This window comes from Pieris brassicae, chromosome W, assembly GCF_905147105.1.
Source record: "Pieris brassicae chromosome W, ilPieBrab1.1, whole genome shotgun sequence".
NCBI classification, from domain to species: domain Eukaryota; kingdom Metazoa; phylum Arthropoda; class Insecta; order Lepidoptera; family Pieridae; genus Pieris; species Pieris brassicae.
Window position 1 is genome coordinate 4,662,335 of NC_059679.1, and position 23,528 is coordinate 4,685,862.

A 23,528-nucleotide genomic window follows, 5' to 3' on the forward strand; every position below is an offset into this window, starting at 1 on the left:
CACAACAAATGGCGCTTAACTCACCCAATAGCACATGGCTAACGTCCAAATACGGCTCCCATACAGCGAAGCCCCGCCCCAAGAGGTCGACGGCTGCGCGTCGCAAGGGCGTATGAGCGGGGAGACGAGCGGATCCGGGCACAAGGAGCAGGTGCGTCAATGCCAACGCTGTCAAGCGCGCCAGGTTATTCGAAGCGCTTAATGTGAACCCTGACCACCAAAAAAATAATAATCTATATACTACATCATTTATGTAATAGATAATATGAAAAAATCAGCAGTGTCCAGCGTTGTTCTAGCGTTTTCCACGTGAGACTCTCCTGAGGTCATAGGTTTGATCTCCGGCGCACCAATGGCATGAAAACAGCATGCTTAAGACTCAATAAGTTTGATCAGGTTGAGTCAGGCACATAAGGTTGATCACTTTTTTCCAATTAGAAACGATCACGAAACAGAAACAGATATCTGAGGCCTAGACCTAAATCGTTGTAGCGCCATTGGTATATATAGAAACAATCCATTAGTCAAGATTAGAATACACGAGCTGAAGATATAGACTAAAGAGTCACCAAATCTTAATATATTTAATTTGTAGAATTTGCATAGGTACTGAATTCATAAATCGTGCCGTTATTTCACTCCTGCCGGGCCCGTTGTACCCAGAAGGCTTTGACTATTCAGTATAACTACATCAGGTTGCTATTGGGCTTGCCACAGATCCGAGATAACGGGTTTAATGCCATCATCCAGAAATGGCATCCTTTATGTATCGTGTTAAGTACCAATGGTATCTTGATCGTGTTCACAAGAGCACGGATATCTTAAAACGTTGGTGTGCTGTCCATGCGCTATACGAGTCTTTTTGGTTTGTTTACTAACCAATACTAACAACTGAGACCGAAATGGTATGCTGTCCATGCACTATACGAGTCTTTTTGGTTTGTTTACTAACCAATACTAACAACTGAGACCGAAATGGTATGCTGTCCATGCACTATACGAGTCTTTTTGGTTTGTTTACTAACCAATACTAACAACTGAGACCGAAATGGTATGCTGTCCATGCACTATACGAGTCTTTTTGGTTTGTTTACTAACCAATACTAACAACTAAGACGAAATTGCTAACAACTCTAACAAAACATCATATACATAGATATAATTAAAATTATATAATTTATTTATTACAAGGTATATGTTACAAACAGTTTAGTATAAACAAATGTATCCGAAATATTTTGTTATTAAAGTGGAATATTTTTAAGAAAAAATATATATGTTGCCAGAGATTATGTAAATGGCATAGACAATGTACCAATGCTAATATAGCCAAATAAGTATCGCAATACAGCGAAGTGAGGCCAGCACAGGGACCAAACTTTTTAAATTTGTATTTATCAATATCTACGATTCAATTTCGGTTTCTATCAATATCAATCTTTACCTTCCACGATGGAACTCTTTCTGCTGTCAGCATCTTTGCGTCTCTTGTTGCCTGCACCTAAAATACGGGAGAATTTAATACATTTTCCGACCAACACCTTGAATATCTCGGTGTGTTAATTGTCATATTTAAATGACACATATTTCCGACTTAAACTCCAAGAAGTTATAACTTATTAAACTAATTTGAGACCGTTTTGTGTCATGTGACTGTAATAAAAATGTATTTATTATTTACAATTTAACTCCATAATGCTTAAAGACATATTTTTAAACCCTAATTACATATCCTAAGGAAGATCGCTGATGTCGCAGCACGTGTCTGGTCAACTTGCCGGCTTCAGCATTTACCGCGTTTTATAAATTTTAATAGAATAAAAGTATCTAGCATCGATTACGGATGTAGTTTTTGTAGTAATAATTATAAGTTTAAATAAAGTAGTAATATAAGTATTATTTTTTTTTTAGAGTTCGGGCTGTCGAATTCGTAATTCCCTCAAAAACACTTTATATAATATCAAATAGTTTTACTTGTAAATTAATTAAACTATTAAGGAAATCTACTACTACGAAAGACTACATTCTGAATACATTAATTGTCCTCCCAACAAAGAGTTGAGTTAAATGAATTATTATATTGAACTATAACTCGTCTTAAAGTCACGTTTAACACAGATAATAAATTTTTCATATGTTTATATATATGTTAGAAAGATCCGATTACCAGGAAGTGTTCTGATCCAGTCAATTCGTTCGTTCTATTTTATTCTTACTTTTGCTAATAATTGAAATTTGTTTGTATTACTTTTAAAATTAATTATTTAATTTGATTTATTATTATTGAATTAATTCCTAGTTTAAACAAGTGCCTTAACGAATAAAAGTACGACTATTGTTCGTACCAATCAGAGCAGGTTCGGGGAAACGCGATACAGTTATTTTTGAGGATTCGGTAAAATATGGTAGCCAAGTGGTTCTAAGAGTTGTTCGAGTTGGTTCTAAGAGATATTTACTAGGCTATTGTCGTTTGAAGTGTTAAAACGAAAATTTCTATCTATAATCATGTCTTTTGTGTTCACATTATACCTATATAACGCTCACTAAACCCGCTAATAATAACTGTGCGTGTGTATGTCACTGAACTCCTCTTAAACAGCTGGACCGAATTGAATGATTTTTTGTTTAGATTTCAACAAATAACTGCAGTCGGTATCTAGGTTATTTATCAGCAAATAAACAAGAATATATAAATCCTTCGTGCATGTGTAAACATTAAACAACTGAACGACTGGACAGATTTTGATTAATTTTTTACATTATCAGATATTATTGTTTTAATGTAAGACGTGTAATGTTTTATATGAACTTCCTTCGCTGCTTATATCTTGTCCAAACTCAGCACCGATAACTCCCAAAAGGACAACTGCGGTTGTCTGCTTCCTTTTCAGTTCTGCGATAGAAGATGGCTTACGCACAATCTCTTTTTCTTTCTCTTCAAACTCCTGTAAATGTGATTACGTAATACTTGAACGGCCCCTTTTATAAAACAAAGTCAAGCCGAATTTTGCACAAAAAATGAAGTACCATTTTCCATTCGGCCTAAAAGCGCCATATTTGTATGCTACAAGCCATTGAATATTTTTTCAACACGGTCAAAAAGTTGGATGAAATAATGGAACTTCACAGGGTTTATAAATTTATTCTAATCGTGGCAATTTTTTAAAAAAAAGTTTGTGTTTAAGTCCTGCCCAGTTTCAACTTGGCGTTGTATGGTACACCCTCTACACCATCCTATCTATTGTAAGTAAAGTTTGTGGAGTTGTAGAGGATGATCTACTGAAGCGATTACGAAAAATCTTTCACCAAAGAAATCAACGTTATTTGTATAATAGATACACGTATATTAATCAGATGAAAATAATATTTCGTCGAAGAAAAATTATTGATGAACATAGCTTACGAAAGCTGCATTAATATATGTTCTTGCCTACAAAATATGAGGTCTATTATGAGAACAAGTGAAACCCGAAAATACTTTACGGAATCAATTGCGGTTTTAGAATGATTCATGAGGAAGGTTTAGGTATGTAGAATATCTTCCTCATGAAACATTTCAGTTTACGGGCCACAGTGGCCCGTGTGACGCTGGATATGTATAACTTTATAGAACGCTTTTGTTATGACAAAAATACTAGATAAAAATTTAAACATTAGATATTAAACAAAACACATTTTTGTACAACAAACATACTTGATACTATTGGAATTTTTTGAAGTGTTTTTTTTAGGTCTGGGCCTCAGAGTTCTGTGTCTGATTCATGATTATTGGTGAATTTTATAGGCGAGTAGCTGGTCGGCTTTCTATGCCTGACACACGCTGCCGCCTTGGTTCTAAGACAAGCCGGTCTCCTCACGATGTTTTGCTTCGTACGAGCAAGTGTTAAATGCGGACATAGATAGAAAGTCCATTGGTGCACTACTGGGGATCGAACCTACGACCTCACGCTAAAGCCACTAGACCAATACTGTTCTTATATATTTTTTAATGCTCACGTCTTTAACAATCTTCTCGGCCGGTTCCTTCTGGGCTGCCTGTGGATTTATGCTTTCCGTATGTGTGTATAGGGGTAAATATTGGGCCCAATTGTCGACCAACGCTTTACGACCTTTCGGTCCCAACCTTAAAGGAGTGAAGGAAAAATTATTTTTTTGCCATTACAAAATTGGGTAAAAATAAATCTTTAATTCTATTTTAAACCTGGCAAGTTCGGCGAGAAGTAGCGCCTGAGCAGCATCACGAACTTCCAGGCAGTGGTGCTGCCACCTGCGCGCTAGCATCTCCACTTGAGGCCTCTTGAAGTTCTTTGCACCTTAGAAGAAAAAAAATTGATTTGAAATACTGAAAAAACACTGAAAATGTACCGACACATATCCCAACAACATCTGAAATGTTTGATGAAACCTACCTTGGGTCATAGCTAATAGCAGAGAAATTTGTGGATAACCTGTGTCAGTTTAAGGAATCTGGAAGCCTCGGGGAAACAAATGACTTTCAAAAATAAATTATCAATTCTATGGCTTTGTCACACAGTGCAGCGTGGCCAACAGAGACCAGCCCTGCTTGATGTGAGCTTGTTGGGCTGCGATCTGTTCCTCTTGCTCCTCATCACCACCCCACGATGACGTACGGGTTGTTGGTCTGGAATAACAGTAGTCGTGAGGACTAAAATCGGTGAAAAAAGAAATTTCCAACATCCGCCCAAAGGGGGATGGTCGAGTCGGAACATAAATTTAAACGCACGGGCTTTCATGCATAATTAAAGCCTTTTGTTAAATTTTATCTAACCACTTTCAGTAAAGTTGCATATAGTAGATCATTTTTCGAAAAAATAAGGTTATAAAGAAGTTTCACTTCGTATGTGTGTACACTAGTACACGCACAGATTTTTATTATTATTTACATAACGCTTTTATACAGGTTGCTCAATTTGAGTTCATATTCTACCTGTGCATTCGTCTAGCGACTTCCTGTTCCGGCACAAAAGTGGCATTACTCATAGACATGAGGGTGTTCGCCAACGCGACAATAGACAAAAGATGATTCGTCGTCAATGTTGTGCTCAGTTCCCAGTGCAGCTTTGAGCTGAAAAGCCTGAAAATATATATGTATTTATTAACACTTCGTATACATAAATATAGTACAATTAACATAATTAAATAAAAAGGTTGCCCTCCTTTTTGATTGACTCCTTCCTGACTGGCGGCCATAACGCTTTCGAGCGATCTCTTCCAGGCATCAGTGGAAACAGGGAAAAAGTGCATATGAATCACGATAATTTTAGATCAGTTTCAGATCCGTTAGTACGGATAGTTGTACGGTAGAGATTTAAAGGAGCAAAGCGGATAGGGACGGAATGTGAATTCCACTTCAGAGACTTCAAAAGATTGGCCAAGAAAGGAAGTGTTACGAGATGGGATTTCATGGATATAGTTTTCGGAAGAAGGCTATATTATCTTAATTGCCTATAGGCTTACCACCTCACGTGCCAAGAGAATCATAAAATGTCTACCTTTTAACGCGTTGGCTTTCGATTAATAAACGTGCGCTACAACCCCGTATCTAACCCTGAAATTTCAACTGTTTCTGTGATCTCTTTTTAGACAAGGAGGTGTTCAATACCGGTTTCTCCACGATGTTTGCCTTCGCACAAGCGAGTAAATCGAACCTACGACCCCACGAAAAGTCTTCAGATAATATACTCTAAATTCCCTAGATACGATATCTATAGTGTAGCGCACAATTTCAATTCCATAACCTATCAAAGGAAACTAAGAAAACCACAAAACAGGAGAAAATAAGGAGTAATTTAGTCTTACTGGTAAAAGCAGTTTCCTCCAGAAAATCCAGGCGTAAATAATCTAAAGATTTTTTGTTAACACTGTATTATTGAGACAGTACATCTGAATCATCTTTCAAGAAAATGTTAATGGGAGAATATATTTAATAACAATCTATCGCATTAACCATGGAGTGTTCAGAGGAGTTGTTCGGATTAACACCTGCAGCTGAGTTTCATAATTGGAAGTCGAGGCATATGAAATCCCAACCGTATCATCTCGACGTCCGTCGCTCCACAACTGAGGTTTAAGGTAGTTTTTGCTGGGCACCACTACTTTGTAGAACCAGCTGCCCACTGCTGTCAACACACGACTTACTCTCCTTCAGGAAAAGAGGACACCAATTACTAAAAGGCTGGCAACGGACTTGCATGCTTTATGGCAGTTTGAGTGTCCATGGGCGGCGGTATCATTGAACATGAGATGAACCTCCTACGCGTATGCCTCCTGTTATATATAAAAAAAGAAAAATCATCTTGCAACAGATACAATGTTTTAATATATTCTATCATAATTAAGTTTCTTCTACCTAGTCAACTTCTCCTGCGCAACCAGCTCCGGCGGAAGGTTTGAACTCAACAGCATATGGTCCACTGGCATATGAGCACAGGAGTCAATCCAGGCTCCAAGACAACTTGGTAGCTGGACAGCCATGTGTCCATGACGGGAGACTACACCAAAACATACCGGCACCTGAAATGTTGATGTCAAAATCAGAGGAAGCACTCAAGTTGTATTCACTAAACTGTCTATTCAAAAGTGGAGCTGAAGAAATATCAAAGAAACGGCCTATAGTCGCATACTAGCCACTGAACCAGGAACCCGGGTAGGGTCAAATACGCATTGTTTTTCTTCTGGCCCAAAGGGTTTGGCCAGCTGCTCAACAAATGGACCATTCATGATGCGATTTTTGTATGAATAAAATATAAGGTCGATGGTGCTCTGAAGATGGAGATAGATGGTTGCCAAAATGGTGGAGATAAAGATGGTGAGCCAGAACCTCGGATGATGCAAAGAACCGTCCGTGGTGTCAACCATCCCACACATCAGAGCATAGTAATGATTGCCTGCACATTTGCGAACCACCTTTTGCTGAAAATTTCCATGACTAAGCAGCTTCGTCACGCTGTCTTTTGACGTAAGAGACCCCTACCATCCATCTCGGCCAGTTTCAATAAGTCTCCAAAAAACTTACCATGGGCCTCAGCAGTCCAAGTTTTGATTCGCAGACTCTATCGAGGTCTGGATCCAGTCCCCAGGCGTGCAGCAGCGACATGAGAATCTGGGCTATCTCCATGGTGTGTGGTGGCTCCGCCAAGGACATGTCTCTTGGACGCTGACGTTTTTTCTGCTCATTTTGCTCTTCTGTAAGTGAAAGTTAATCATAAAATGAATACCATACTAGGGTAGCGGTTCTATATGGCTCATGTGCTATTTGTTACTTTTTCGATATCCACACTAACATTATAAATAGGAAAGTTTGTTTGCATTTCAAATAAATTCTTTCAACATTAGAATCCTACATCCCTGATGAATATAGACTAATAATTACGATAGTGTTAAGATGTGAAGACCAATAAAGATTTCTATATGCTGCGGAAACTATTGACAATAGCGCAGTGTACTACAGTTTTATAGAAAACATCAATATCTATATATGTCTCACAATTTCAGAATTTATATGTCTATTTACCGAAAGCTTTAAGCCAACACCGTGTTACGTCAGAATTAAAGCGGGTACAGCTAGTAACGATATACACAGATTACAGAATGCTATGTCTTCTTGTTCCGTGCTTACATCACCTGGGCACGGCACTGAGCCAGCCAAGTCGAGCAATAAAGCGACCTTGCTTTTCACGAAGCAGTTAATGGAATTTTCGAGGCTCTATAACTTCGTTGTGGATAAAATTAAAAGCCTGATTATATTTATTTCAATTTTTTTTAAATATTGATATAGTCACTATAACATGTTAGGTAAGCTAATTACATAATAAAAGTATAATAATAAGACAAAAGATCCCTTAAGGAGGAATTGAACCGACTGTTCGTTGCCTCACGTTTTACGGTAAAAGAACTGTGTTCGGTGATGCTTGTTGGAAATAAATGAAACACTGTTTGAAGCTAAGTGTCAACTGTCTTTAATCGTTAAAAAAATAAAATTTGGGAGGTTGATGCTGGACTAACAAAAAACTGTAGTTTATGGGTTCCTAAAACTATGTGTCACTTCTGTTTATCACGAATATAAGCGATAATACTGTATCTCAAAAATGAGAATGTTACACACACGAGTGTATAAAAAACTAAAGTACTCGTTAATACTAAACTGACGTTTTACTTCATTGGCTACAAGTGTAAGATGGTTGTTAACATTTGTTCTTTTAATTATTAATGTTATTATTTCGATTGCAATATTATTTAATAACAAAACCAATGAATAACAGACTATGATACAATCCTCATCTACCAAATTAATTAATTATAATTTTATACATTGTTTAACATTTTAATACATTTTACGAACCACCAATGGACTTTTAAAGCGGATTTAACACTCGCTCCAACGAAAACGTCGTAAGGAAACCGGCTTGCCTTAGACCTAGGTCGTCGGTGTGTGTGTCAGTATTTACCTACTTGACTATTAGATTGACAAATCATGAAACAGAGAACATCGTAACACCGACATTAGACACGATCAGGAAAAGACTGATTACCGACTTGCCTCAGGAGACAGATACAAAAGAGGCCCAGACCTAAAAGGTTAGACCCACTGGTTATCATTATAGGAACAATAGAATATTGTTATTAGACCTTTTAAATATTTTGTTATATTTTTATAAAGTAATTATAATATTTGGTGTTGAATAAATATTAACTATGAATTATGATAATTAAGAGAGGTTCACAGATTACGTAACAATTGTGAGACTCAACCTATTTCAACAATTTAGATAAAACAAAAGTTAATTATAATTGTAAATAATTTTAACATTATTACAAAATTAACACTAACAAAGTAATCGTCGAAATTATTTTACTGTTATTTTTTAATGCGAGACTCAGACCTCGGCTTAGCCCATCATGGCATGGTCAATCTGAAGGCCTGTAGCTTTTTCAATGGATTCTTGCTGTTGGCTTGAAGGGTCTAGATGGCTCAGCTCGGGCTGTTTCGGCGAGCTCTGCCGGAAATTGGCCGTTTTCCCCGACCATTACGGGGTTGTCAGCTGCGAGACTCTGTCCTGGGCTTGGCCGTAGTGGGGCGGTCAATCTGAAGGCCTGTATTTTATTATGGAATCTCGCTGTTGGTTTGAAGGGCCAACTGCTCAATGCAAATTTTGTCATATCAGATTTTTCTGTAACAACTCTTCACTAACAGGTACTATTAAAGCAACGCGTCGATGCTTACCTATACTAAAACGCATTTATAACTATACTCGGTGTGTGTACATGGCATCAATGTCGAATGTTCGAATCAATCGAACTTTGGTCACACAATTGGCGACACGAGCCTAGAGAAACACCTCGTGATTGGCAACACCGAAGGCAAAAAATCACGTGGACAACGATGAACTTATCAAGTCAAAGACTCGTAAAAGCGCAGGAAAAAATTGGTGGTGGAATTATTCGCGTCAGATCTCACTATATCGTTGACCTAGATTAATCAGACATGAGCTTTGACCCAGAGGGAACACAGAAGAAATATTTATTAGAAAAATTACATTTATGCTGATCGTTTATAGGTCCTGTTATCAAATTGTGGCGGCAATAAAATGTATGATGAAATGAAAAATGACTCGATGGACTCAGCAACTCCTTGGAGACATTTCACCGAGTAATTTAAGAAACCTTGCAGCGATAATAATTCAATAATAAGAAAACTTTATTCATGACAGAAATATGGTGACAAAATTGATCTCACGCGACACTAGAGACAGGCTGTCGTGGGTTGAATCATATAACCTTTTATAACCGTGGGAACTTATACAATTGCACGGTTTGATCTAATTTCTCTTCTTCATACTCTTACGCACTTTATGCACCACATGAGCAGAGAATCTTTGTTCAAGGTATGGAATGCAGTGCTTCTGTGAGCAAGTGATTCTACAGAAGATGACAGCAGAAAGAGAAAGAGGAGAAGATGTACCATCTTCTACCTCCTGTTTTTTTATAAAATAGGGGGCAAACGGGCAGGAGGCTCACCTGATGTTAAGTGATACCTGATGGTTTTAGTGGGTATTGCTCACCCAGTCCCTGAATACCAGATTCCGGTGTGGGTCGAGTACCATATACCCCTGCTTTTAGGTGTAGGGGATGCGCAAATGCATTTCTACCTCGGATATAAAAAAAAGTTAATATCTTTATTACTAACTTCATTTCGCCTTAATATGATTTTTTTAACGTACCTTTATATATCAACATATAGGTATTGCTATGCTACCCCATAGAGTCACTTTTTCGGAATAAAAAATAAAGTTTGTCCAATTCTCCATAAAAACCTTCCTCAGAGTTCAAGGAATAAAAAAATACTTCGAGTTTGGGCATAGCAACATATTTTGTGATTTATATATACAATATATATATACGAAACATACAGCGCCGTTACCAAGATGTCATAATTTTGGTTACTGTGAAAACGCAACCTTAATTTTTACCCAAATATAGGGCGTGGTGAAACGCTCCATATAGAAACTAAATAAATGTTAAAAAAACGTGAACCAAAATTATCTTTACTAAAAAAAATCAGTGGCGCCACAACCTCATAGATCTGGGCCTCAGATTTATGTATGTGTCAATCTAATAGGGAAGTAGATGATAAGCCTTCTGTGCTCAACTCGCCGTTCACTTCGCTCTAAGGCAAGCCGGTTTGCTCACGATATTTTCCTTCGTACGAGCGAATGTTAAATGCGCATTAAAAGTGCACCTGGCTGCCGACCTCATCGATGAGAGTCACACGCTAAAGCCACTAGGCCAACACTGCACGCGTTAGAAGCTACACTTTTTTGGCGTAACAAGATATCGTACAAAATATATTGATATCGATACGTATTGAAAGTTTTTTTACGCATTATCTACTTAAATAAAAAAAAATATTTCTACATAAATAAAGAAATTGAGTTTTTTATTTTAAAATGTTGACTAAGCTAACTTCAGGGTGTCGGTTTTTCGTGACGGTGTGCGGGTGTCGGTTTTTTGTGACGGTGTGCGAGTGTCGGTTTTCTGTGACGGTGCGCTTGCGCATCGTAAAAATTTACTCTCATCATTGTTCCCTAACGCGACAAAAGAAGTATAACTTCAAAAAGCAAGGTCCAATTAACCCAAATCAAGGGCGTGGTTAAACACTCCATATTAAAACTAAAGGTCAAAAAAGCGTTCAACCAAAATTAATCCACAAGTTGATGCGGAACTAAGAACATTTTTTTTATTTAATTACAGTGATATTACCAAACCCGTTTGCCCCGCCACGTTAACATTGCGCTGACCGTGAATTAAGGAATGTAAGTGAAAGGCGATATAAGTTGTAAACTGCAGCGGAAGCGATTTGGTATCAGCGATTGTATTACTGTGCTCTGCGTTTCAATTAATGTAGTAAGCATAAAGCTTTGCGGTAAATAACTGTTTAAATGCATAAACATTTTGTTAGACATATGTAGATATTGATGTCTTCTATAAAACTGTATTACATTGCTCTATTGTCACAATATGGTATATAGGGATTTGTATTAGTGTTCACACCTTGGGATACATGATTTTCCTGCTCATAATTTTATGATAATATTCTATAGTCTTGGTCTTTGTAGATATTGACGTCTTCTATAAAACTGTAGAACACTTATTGTCAATTGTTGCCGCAGCATATAGGAATCTTTATTGGTCTCCACACCTTGGGTTACATGGCTTTCCTACTCATAACTTTATGCTAATATTCTATAGCCTATGTCCATTAGGTCCTGGTCTTTGTAGATATTGACGTCTTCTATAAAACTAAAACATTACTCTATTGGCAATAGTTTCCGCAGCATATAGGTCTTTATTGGTTCACACCTTGGGTTACACCATTTATAACATATTGTCATCAGGGATTTAGGATTCTAGTGGTGACCCATGCAATTTCAACACAAAGGGTCCCCTCGTAAGCTGCCATATTGCCGACTGCTACTAAACCAGTTGCCTGGATCGGGTCTCGCTTGTAAAGTTCTCATGTCATTTAGTGTACATATTTGTATAAGCGATTGTCCTTATTGTGTGTGTTTAAAATGTGTGATTTTTGAGAGCAAATAAACAAATCTAATTTTTGGAGACGAAGAAAATATATTTGAAATTGTGTCGTATCCTATTTTAAATGAATTGCCGCTGCCGCGTATGATTTAAACCACTAGCTGGGCAGGACAAGTGAATGGCGCAAGGCGTGACGCATAGATCTATATTAATTCATATATAACATTGTTATGTAATGCGCAATACAATAGACTATTTGATAAACCAAAACCATTTTAGATTTATTAGTGACTATGAAAAATAATAATACAAATAAAGTAAAACAATAATGGCGCTACAACCTTTTAGGTCTGGGCCTCTTATGTATCTGTTTCATGAGGCAAGCAGGTGATCAGCCTTTGTCTGATTTAGTCTAAAGCCGGTGGTACTTCCTTCTTACGAGCGAAAGTCAAAAGTGCATTGCACAATCACGTTGGATTTATCTTGAATTATATGATGTCGTTAAATATGCAATACTAACGGATATCCGTTATAATCGTACATTTATTTCTGAACCAATGCCACTTCAAAGAGCTTACCAATTCTTAAAAAGCCGGCAACGTACTTGCGAGCCTTCTGACTTTGAGAGTGTCCATGGATGGTAGGTATTTCCGAAGTAATTCGACTTAGAATTGGTTTGCTCTTTTCTTGAAGGACCCTGAGTCGAATTGGTTCGGAAATACTTCAGTGGGATATTTGTTGATGATGAAAAAAATATTTTATCAACAAATAATAGACAGTCCCTCGTGCAGAGGCTGTTTCAGCGTGATCAGTAAACCACGTAGTCCTGGAATGGCTTTGTAAAGTTCAGAAATCCTCGAAGCAGTGAGGTTACTCCGTGGAGTGAAGTGCCTAAGAAACATCTGAACTTCTACATGGAGCTAGGCTGGCTTTAAAACCCAGCACTTAGACCAAGTGGGCGTCTAAGTGCGGAAACTGAGTGCACACGAAAAACATAAGTATGTCAAAAAATAATGATTGGCACAATTACGGATCACTGTCTTTTTAGTAAACATCATCGTCCTTGGCGCGAGAGACAGTCCCTTGTGCTGTTTCAGCGCAGAGGAATCAGTTACTCACATAGTCCTGGAAAGCATGGCTATGGCTGCAGAAATCGCTCGAGGTAGGCTTTTGAGCGTCTGGACGGAGGTAGGCTTCATCACTTAATTAGCTAGGTCTTTACGCAAAACGGAGGAATGGGACCGACTCTGACTCAAAGTTGCAAACGACTCTCAACCCTAATGTCATAGGTTCGAGCTGCGGCTGTGGACTAATGGACTTAATGCTCATTTGACACCTGCTCGTACAAGGGACAACCCTGTAATGCCATAAAACCCAATCAGACAAAGGCTGATCACCTACTTGCCTCATGAATCAGTTACCCAGAGTTACGTTGTAGCGCCACTGTTTTTAAAACAACAGTTTCCTCACGATGTCTTCACAGTAACAAGTGCGTACAGTTAATTGGTGCATAGACGTTCCCACGACCTCAGGGATGAGAGTCGCATGCTGAAGCTAAGGTCATCATTGCTAGATTTGAGAAATAGTTACACTGATATTATAAAAACGAAAGATTTGATTGTTTGCATTGAATAGTCTCAAAAACTGAACTGTTTTGAAAAATTCTTTCACCTTTAGAACCCTAAATTCCTGATAGGCTAAAAATAACTTAAGTGTTAAGGTAATTTATGTTGCTATCAAAATAAAAAGTTGTCTACCCCTTAGACATCATACATTCGATTATTTTGTCTATGTAAAATATTATTTATTAATATATTCTTTAGCACATAAACCATATAGTATCCATCGAAAGTTTGTTTCAAAAACCTTTTTAATATATATTATATAAATATGATAACATTTATTTATTTATTGCAGTTTATCACGTCATACATAATGCGATATATTTAGTATATGTTAACAGCAATCTTTTCTGTAATATAGTTTTTTTTGTAAACATAAATGTTACAATAATATGCTAGTAATTTATTGCTTATTGTTAAGCAAACAAAATATCAGCAAAACTGAAGATGAAGGTGAAATGTTATTATTATTTTTACTAGACAGATACTTTAAAATTATCGGTTACACATAGAATAATCGTTAAATTTATTATTTACACCAACGCGTATTAAGAAATCTTTTTCATCCCAGACCGATATTAATCATAAAAGTGTTTTTGATATAATACAAACACCAATCACAATCTCTCAAGGTCAAAATTATTCCGTGTATTTGACCCTCAATAAACACGGAAGTACTGTTTCCTTATAATTGATTCATATACGAAATAGTTATAGGTGTAATATGTGTTAATTTCCGCTGATTTTCAGCTTCGATTCCGTGGTCTATGAGGGAACAGAAATGTTTTTTTTATGGGACAGCTGACACTTAAAGGTTACCGCCTATCTTAAGTGGTACGCTTTTCTCTTAAAGCAGCTGGTGTGTATAGTGTTGGTACGCAAGAAGTGTCGTGAAAAGCGTCCATCGTGTCGGGTGGAATTTTGAGACACAATAATATTTCGTTGGGATCGCTCCAAAAGTACTGAACGAGAAAAAATATTTCACCATTAAAATCCTACATTATCGCTGTTGCACAGTTCCCCGGTAACAAAGACGTGGCGCTTACTGAATGCTATCTCTGACACTATCGACATTACATACTTTATTTGTTCGCAGAGTTCGCACAGTAGCGATATTGTGTATATTGAATATACTATGATATATAATTTTCTTTCGATATAATCTCCCTAAAAAGAGTGTACGGTTAAGAGACAGGAGGCAAATGCGCAGGCAGGGTCATGCGGAGGCGCAGGGTCACTTTGAAGAACAGGGTCACCGACCATGGACACTTGCAACGCCGGCTAGCTAGTCATCCCATAGCCATAGCCCATCTTTCAGGGAATTTATTTATTTATTTATTTATTGTTGTATAAGTGTTCTTAATATAAAGGTAGTTGATGTGGTGGAAACACAAACTGTGCACAGTTTTTCTATCCACCAGGACGTCGAACATAATTAAATCATTAACACACATATATATATACTAAGGCCAGTGACATATAAACTGTAAATTTATAACAATCAAACCATTCAAACGATTTAAAATTGCACGTAAAACGTCATAAACACATCTAAACACTGACGCGCATAGATAGCCGATGCAAGAAACCTGTTCTTGTCGAGAATTCTCATTCACATACAGGATGAGTTCCTATATTCGAATATATATATATTTTAATGACGTATATGGCATAATTTATGTTATGCATAATTTATAATTGTTTGACTTATGTAGTATTTTTTTAATTTAAATTTAATATTGTTTCTTGTTATATTCGTAAGAAGTGTAGCTGGTATCGAGTTTATTAAATTTGGAATAATGTAATCTAATGTTTTTTTCCCATATAAATTATTGTATTTGGGTAATAGAAATTCGTTTTTTAATTTTCTACGTGTTGAGTAGTGATAGTGAGTTTTAATTGTTTTGAGGTAATTTTCTGTAAAGTAGTTTTCATTTAATAATCCTAGTTGTACTTTCTCGTGTATAGGTATAATTTTGAAAAATGCAAATAGCTTTCTGTAGTCCGCTTTATATTGTGATTTTAATTTTAAGGGAGCAATTGTTTTTAAAATACGTATTTGTATTGCAAATATTTGATTTAGATAAGTTTTGCATGTTCTCCCATAGCTTGTAAGTCCATATGTTATAATGGATTCGGCTAGTGCTTTGTATAATAGTAGCAGAGTTTTAAGTGGTATTTTATTTTTTATTAAAGTGAATTTGGCAAGTATCGCTCTTAGCCTATCACAGACAGAATTAATGTGCATTTTCCAGGACATTCGGTCATCTATTGTAAGCCCCAGGTACTTATGGTTATGAACTAATTCTAAAGCGTTGCAGTTGCAGCTATTGGGGTACGAGTTATAAGAATGTGCACATGTGTGGTTGTGTAAGATTAAGATGGGTGTACGTGAATTTAGATTGTGACTGGATCGGATATGCATGAACTTTGTTTTGTTAGGATTTAGTACAAGTCCTACGTCGTGGGACCATTTAGCCAATGTATCGAAATCAGATTGTAGCTTTGTTTCTGCTTCTTGGATGTTAGGCCCTGCAGCTACTAGGCATGTATCATCTGCAAATTGGAATATCTGACAATACTTTATTATGTTAGGTAATGTGTTAACATAGGTAAGGTAGTGTAAAGGCCCAATGACTGAGCCCTGAGCCGTACCTTCTGTAATAGATATTGGAAAACTTTCTTCGTTGCACACTTTAACACGATAAGTTCTGTCTTGCAGATAGTTTTCACACCACTTGAGTAGGTTTCCTCGTACTCCGCAGTCATTTAAGTTCTGCAGGATTACGCTGTGCTTTAATGTGTCGAATGCCTTACTGTAGTCAATAAACACTACTAGAACATGATCTTTTTTATTTAAATGTTTATAAATGTGGTCTGTGAATGCGGATAGCAATTGTGTGGTATTTTTATTTGGTTGGAATCCATATTGTTTGTTAGAAAGAATATTGTGTTTTTTATAATAATTTTGAATTTGTCCACATATGTATTTTTCTATTATTTTGTTAATTGTTGGCAATATAGTTATGGACGATAATTATTATAGATTTTTTTGCTACCATTTTTGTATATTGGTCGAACTATGCCTGTTTTCAGTAAGTTAGGATATTTTCCAGTATAAATGCTCGTATTAATAAGGTTAGCTATGACTACGTTGATTTTATTACATAATGTTTTAATATCCATAGCTCGTATTTTATCTGCACCTGGAGACTTTCTGTCGTTTAATGATTTAATTATCTTTGCAACTGATTTAGGGTCTGCTGACTGAAATCTCATACTAGTATTTTCTGTATGCTGGTAGGAGCTTTTATCTAACAGTGGATTTACACAGTTGGTTGCTATATTACTAATACTATTGTGGAAGGAAGTTGCAAAATTATTTGCAATATCTTTACATGTAATATTTTGGTTTGCAAATGCGTTTTGTATAGCTACGTCCATGGATGTTTTAATTTTTCCTGTTAGTTGGTTTAATATGTCCCATAGATGGAACGCTATTTTCATGAAGTAAGTCGTGTCAGAATTGACTGGAATTGCTATGCTGGAAAGTGCCTTAAGAGAACTGTGTTGTAGAATGCAAGGCGTCCAAATGGAGCAGATGTAAATGATATAATTATCTAAAGTGAATAACGATGTTTATAATTATAAAAGTAATAGCGCTGATGAAGAGGAAATCGCCAATACTGAAGCATGCTTTCAGGCATGCTTTGACAAATAGTACTTATAAATGGTATCGAAAAATTGTATGACGGCTATCGTTGTATCGCTCTCGAAGGTGTTTGAATAGTAAAATCAAATTCTCAAAAAAAATTTCTATGCTAGCCTTTTTTTGAGTTGGTAATGCATTTCCGCATCCTATACTCCCGAAAGTTGCAGTGGTATGTGGGACTCAAACCTCACCAGGATCAGTGAAGTTTCTACAAGGCCACGTTACAGAGGCTCCGGGGTTGATCCCGCTCTACTGGGGCTTTCTATGTTAGCCTACGAACTTATACTAATATCATATATTTACAAAAATGATGCATTTCACTTGTACAAAACAAAAAAGGTAAATTAACGATTTAACAATAGTTACCTTAACGAATTGTAAAACACGCATTTCACAGACAATTAAAAATTCAATTTGAAGGTGAATACGCATTTTATTACAATATCAATGTTTGAATAGCAATTATAATATAAACCTATATTATGTCCCAGAATGTCATTAGTCAGCAAGATGCACAGATTAGAGAGCACAGAAACAAGTATATGGAAAGGACCTAAGGGGAAGAAGGTGAATAGGGTGCCCTAAAAAGATGGACAGATGAAATAAAAGCTTCAGCAGGAAACGAATAGAGAAAGAAAGTCATGGATAGAAATATTTGGAAGAAGCTGGAGGACCCGTGAAGGGTTCCGATCACTGGCACTGACAACAAATCCAAGCCTACTACTGTTATAATCTTATTTTACATTTGAAAAGATTGGAAATAAATTTTGATATTAGTATTATGTCCCACAATAGAGTAGAACTCCTTTACTGAATCGCCTTTCCGAGTAATTTAGACAAAGATATATACTATCCCCAATCTTCAACACTTCGAAACAGTGATTTAACTCTTTCGTAATTTAGTTATGATTCATGCACAAACAGAAGACTTCAAAGACTATATGGAAAGGACCAAGGGGCAGGATAAAAAAGGCATCCCAGAAAAAGTTGGATAAAAGACATAAAAGCGTTAGCAGGAAGCTAATGAAGAAAGCAAACCACGGATAAAGCTGGAGGAGAACCCGTGAAGGAGTAGGAAGTCAGTATAACGAGTAGCAAAAAATAAAATAAAAATTTAAAACTGTATATTGTTAATTGTAAAGAATGAAAATAAACGGGCTTTATTATTATTATCTCATTTAGGAATCTTTGGGTCATTGCCGAAGGCAGTGCGGGGCATCAGGTCCAACACTCTGAAACAGTTTCTAGCCTGTGTGGATACAGGCTTAGATCTATCGTTGTGGGGGGTTTGGTGGACTGGGATGCGGGACTATAGGGAACTATGGCGTCTAAATATTTGCTATGATATTGGCAGACGGAAGAGAATGCAACATCATCATCATACTGTTAGGGTTTCACCATGGCGATTTTAAAGAACTCCCTCCCGAGCATATTACTCTAGCGACTACACTCTGGACAGACAAATTAGACAAGCCGAATAAAGGCGTTTTCTAGTCTGCGGCGTGACTACTCCCTGCCACCTCGTAACAAATTCAATATATTTCATTTATATACTTTTGTTTAATTGTTAAATCGGAAAGAAGACAAAAAATCCTTGGATTTTATCCCATAATATAATATTCATTAACAGCTAAACATATGTCGAAACTTGGAATCTAGATACAGTCGCGTTGTTCTCACGAATCTCATTACGACATTGGAGCCGATTATCACACGAAATAGACTACAGTGGTAATCTATTAATTCTCGTAATTTCAACGATAATATTTGATAGAGGTCTCATATATTTGGTTATCTAGAGCAGCTTGCGTAACATACATAACATACACAAAATATACCATTCCCTATTTGCCTACTGTCCCGTTAAAAAATATAAAACTTTATTTCTTTGTAACAGTTTACATATAATAAATGTAAAACTGCTAGTCCCACACGAATTACGCAATTTGTACAAATGGCATTATAATTAGATCTAGCACAATGGAAGGTCGTATTAGAGTATGTTTGAGTCAAATTTAACATTCATTAATAAATACGAGAAGTACTTAATACGGGCAGGAGGCAGGCTCATCTGATGTTCAGTGATACCGCCCATGGACAATTGGTACGCTCTTGGAAATACCTAACTCAAATTGACTCGGAAATACCATGGACGCTATGGATATTGGACAGTCACAAAGATAAAGTTTGCAAGTGCGTTGCCGGCGTTTTAGGTACGCTTTTTGAAAAACCCAAGTCAAATTGGTTCCGAAATACCTGTCGCCCGTGGACACTTTAAATGCCAGAACCGAGTGAATTACCGGCCTTGTAGGTATTGGTTCTCCCTTTGAAGGACCCAAAGACTCTCAATGCCAGAGGGCTTGGGCGTTGCCAGCCTTTGCAGAATTGATACGCCCTTTACGGACCTAAAGACCCTAAGTCGAATTGGTTAGAAAATAGCTAGTGACCGTGGACACTTGATGCCAGAAGGCTCACGAGTGCGTTGTCGGCCTTTTAAGAATTGCTATTCCGAATACCTTCAAAGAGTGAAGGACCCAGAGTTGAATTAGTTCGAAAATACCTGTCGCCCATGAACACTGAACGCATGGCCTTTTAAAATTGATTTCTGGTTCCACATAGAGGTGGTTCAGAAACTAATTATGTAAATTTTCGATTATTTTTCTATACAATCACAAAGCAATTTCCTTTTAATTAAAAATTTGATTGTGTGATTTGCCAATTCAACTACGCCCTTGTGAACACTTAGTTTTAGACCTTGCTTTTATTAATTAACATTCATCTACACTATACCAATTGTTTCTTGAAAACCACTTAATATTTGATAAATTATTTCAACATGAAAATCCTGTATTATCCCTGATAATAATATAAAAATCATTTGTTAGTGTAATAGGCAAGTAGATCAGCCTCCTGTGCCTGACAAAACCGTCTTTATAGGTCTAAAGCAAGACTTCCTCACGATGTTTTGCTTTGTACGAGCGAGTATTAAATGCGCATTAACAGTCAATTGGTACACAGCCGGGGATAGAACCTACGACCTCGGGGATGAGAGCACTACGAAGCCACTAAACCAAAATTGATCTTATAATAGAGTTATCTAATATGTATATATTAGAATCCTATATTATCCCTGATTTACATAGTCTATAGAATATTATCATACAGTTATGAGGAGGAAAGCTATGTAACCCAAGGTGTGGAGACCAATAAAGATTCCTACATGCTTCGGAAACTATTGACATTAAGTATTCTACAGTGTTATAGAAGATGTCAATATCTACAAAGACCAGGACCTGATGGACATAGGTTATAGAATATTATCAAAAAGTTATGAGCAGGAAAGCTTTCTAACCAAGGTGTGAAGACCAATATAGACTCCCATATGCTGCGGAAATTATTAACAATAGAGCAGTGTTCTACAGTTTCTACCCATTACGTCGGTAAGTAGATTTACGCAATTCTCGTTACTATTGCATTATAATATACAGTGTAGGTTACTTCAAAGGTCAGAATATAGCGCCTATTATTTTCCTCAGGACGAAAGTTGTATTGTCGTTACAAAAGGCATATAAGAATTTTCCTACACACGTTTACTAGGTTTGTTCGTCATTGTCACTCACAATCACCTAGTTATCAGTTATATTTATTATTTTTCAATTCCGTTTTAAAACCGAGAAGATATTTATTTTGTTTCTTTTCAAACTCAAAATAACTTTATTAATATAGGTAACCAAGTACATGTATGAACGTCAACAGAGAAGGTGATAAAATGGTTCTAAATTTACATTTACTACCAGTCCGCAAGTCAAGGGCGTGAAGCGGGTAAGAACTGGCAAGAAACTCTCCGCCACTCTTTTTAATCGCCAAGTTTTGAGTCATACAAATTGTTTGAACTGGAGCAAATCAATCCCAAAGATGACGATCATTTAAATAATCGTCAAATTTATAAAAAGCTTTATTGATTCATTTACTTAATTGTCTAATCGCTTGAGTGTTTGTTGTAAAAACGAATACAATTTCCATACAAAGGAGTGGTTGTTCTGGAGCCTGGTTGGTCGCACGCATAGTTTAGTTCTGTTTCGAGAATTATATGCGATTTTATTTTAAAATCCTTTATATTTTTTGTACACACAACAAGGCTTCCAGATTTATTGAATTATTGATACACTTTTCTGACTATAAATAGTTAAGGTGACTAAATAGTACAAAGATAACACACAAATTATATTATGTTACATAAGTGATAGTTTACAATACTTGTGATTTATTTTGACTTAGTTAATTAATGTATTTATATTTCTACATTAATTAACTAAGTCTCTAATGTTAAGTTTATCATATAATTATATTCAAAATCAATATTGTAACTTAATTAACAATGGAGTAGCGTTTCATTAAAACATCGTTAAATAAAGAAGTGCGAAGCGTCCCACAGATAAAAAAATATACTTTGTTATCATCAGTGTGGAACCTACTTCTCAGGGGGAGATAATAATAATAAATATAAAGAAAGTCAATACCTACAGCCAATGTAGCCTGGGCCTTTGATTCCGTATCTGTTTCATGATTTGTCAATCTAATAGGCCTCGCATCAGCCTCCTCGTAATTGACACACGCCGTCGCCTTTATGGGTCTCGGGAAAGCCGATTTCCTCACGATGTTTTCCTTCATGTTAAATGCACACACAGAAAAAAGTCCATAGGCATACAGCCGGGGATCGAACACGCTGAGGCCACTGCTCTGAATGATAATAATAGGGCCACTTTAATTCCATACAATAAAAATTACAAATTAAATGGGTGTTAGTTTTTGTTATTTCCATTTGTGTTCAGTATGGACCTGTTTTGGGTAAAGGCATCCTCCTGAACTTTCCATATGGATCTGTTCTTTGCTTGCTACATCCATTTATTTCCAGAAACCTTTTCGATGTGGTCAGACCATCGCTTTTGTGGTCTTTCCACTTTTCTTTTCCTGTCTGTGGAGGCTTCGGCGGTCCATCTTTTATCTGTACACCTCGCAATACGGCCTACCTCTCCATTTCAGCTGTAAGGCGTGGGCTAAGGAAGCGGAAGGTATTTCCGAATCAATTCGACTTAGTGTCTTTCAAAAAACGTACCGATTCTTAAAATGCCAGCAACGCACCCGCCCTCTGGTATTGAGACTGTCCATAGGAGTCGGTATCACTCCCGTTGAGCCTCCTGTCAACGGTATCACTCCAGTTTTCCCCATAAAAAACATTACAACGAAAAAACCATTTAAAACACGTCTACCAAGTTCAAATTGATATTATCGCAATTTTTTCGATTCAGTCATTGAAAAAAGTAGGTAGGAGTATTTAATAGTAATTATTAGCTTGATAAAAATGAACAACAAAAGTTCAAAATGCAAAACTTCCTTCTATAATATCAGAGAAGAGACTTACTTAAACTTAAAACTTAAAATAATTTCATGTCTTGGAGTTCTGACTCGGGATAGGCCAACACACAATTGCCCATGGGTAAAGCATTATTTTTGTAGATATACGTTTTATAATACTGTACAACATTATTTTGTTCTATCACCAATAGATTTCACAGCGCACGCTTGAAAGATTTTTTATGAAGAATTTTTACACACTTTATATATTTGCATATTTATTAGTTATAGGTTATATTATTGCATTTTTATTAGGAATCCCTATTTTTTTTTTTCAGTTAGTCAGTGAAGATGCAGTTTTCAGCTCATTAAAAAAAAGCTCTTTAATAGTGAAAGAATGTTTGAAATCGGTCCAGTAGCTTTGCGTAACATTACAAACATACATACGAACACAAATGTTTCCTCTTTATAATATTAGTATAGATACGTGTTATATCTGGTGTAATGTATTGTATTATCCTTTAATATGACTCTTTAATTAATTTGGTGAAATAAATGATTCTAGAACGTCACTATGACTTTCGAGAATCATTTATTTATTTTACAAATCAAATGATGATGAAATGAAAACCGCTTTAGCAGAACTCGAGTTACAAGTCTTTGAACACCGACTTTGTTCTATGTATTAAAATATTTAATAGTGGCTGTAAGTAGTGTTATTGCATATTTTCTTAAGAGTAATATGCTTTAGTAAATTACGTCGTAGCGCGAGGATAGCTGATGCT

At 36.4% G+C, this 23,528-nt stretch overlaps 1 pseudogene; it reads right to left on the reverse strand.

Moving 5' to 3' along the window:
- Window positions 1-29: 29 nt before the first annotated feature.
- The window catches only part of LOC123718286, a 141,678-nt pseudogene continuing 118,179 nt past the window's right edge, over window positions 30-23,528 (reverse strand).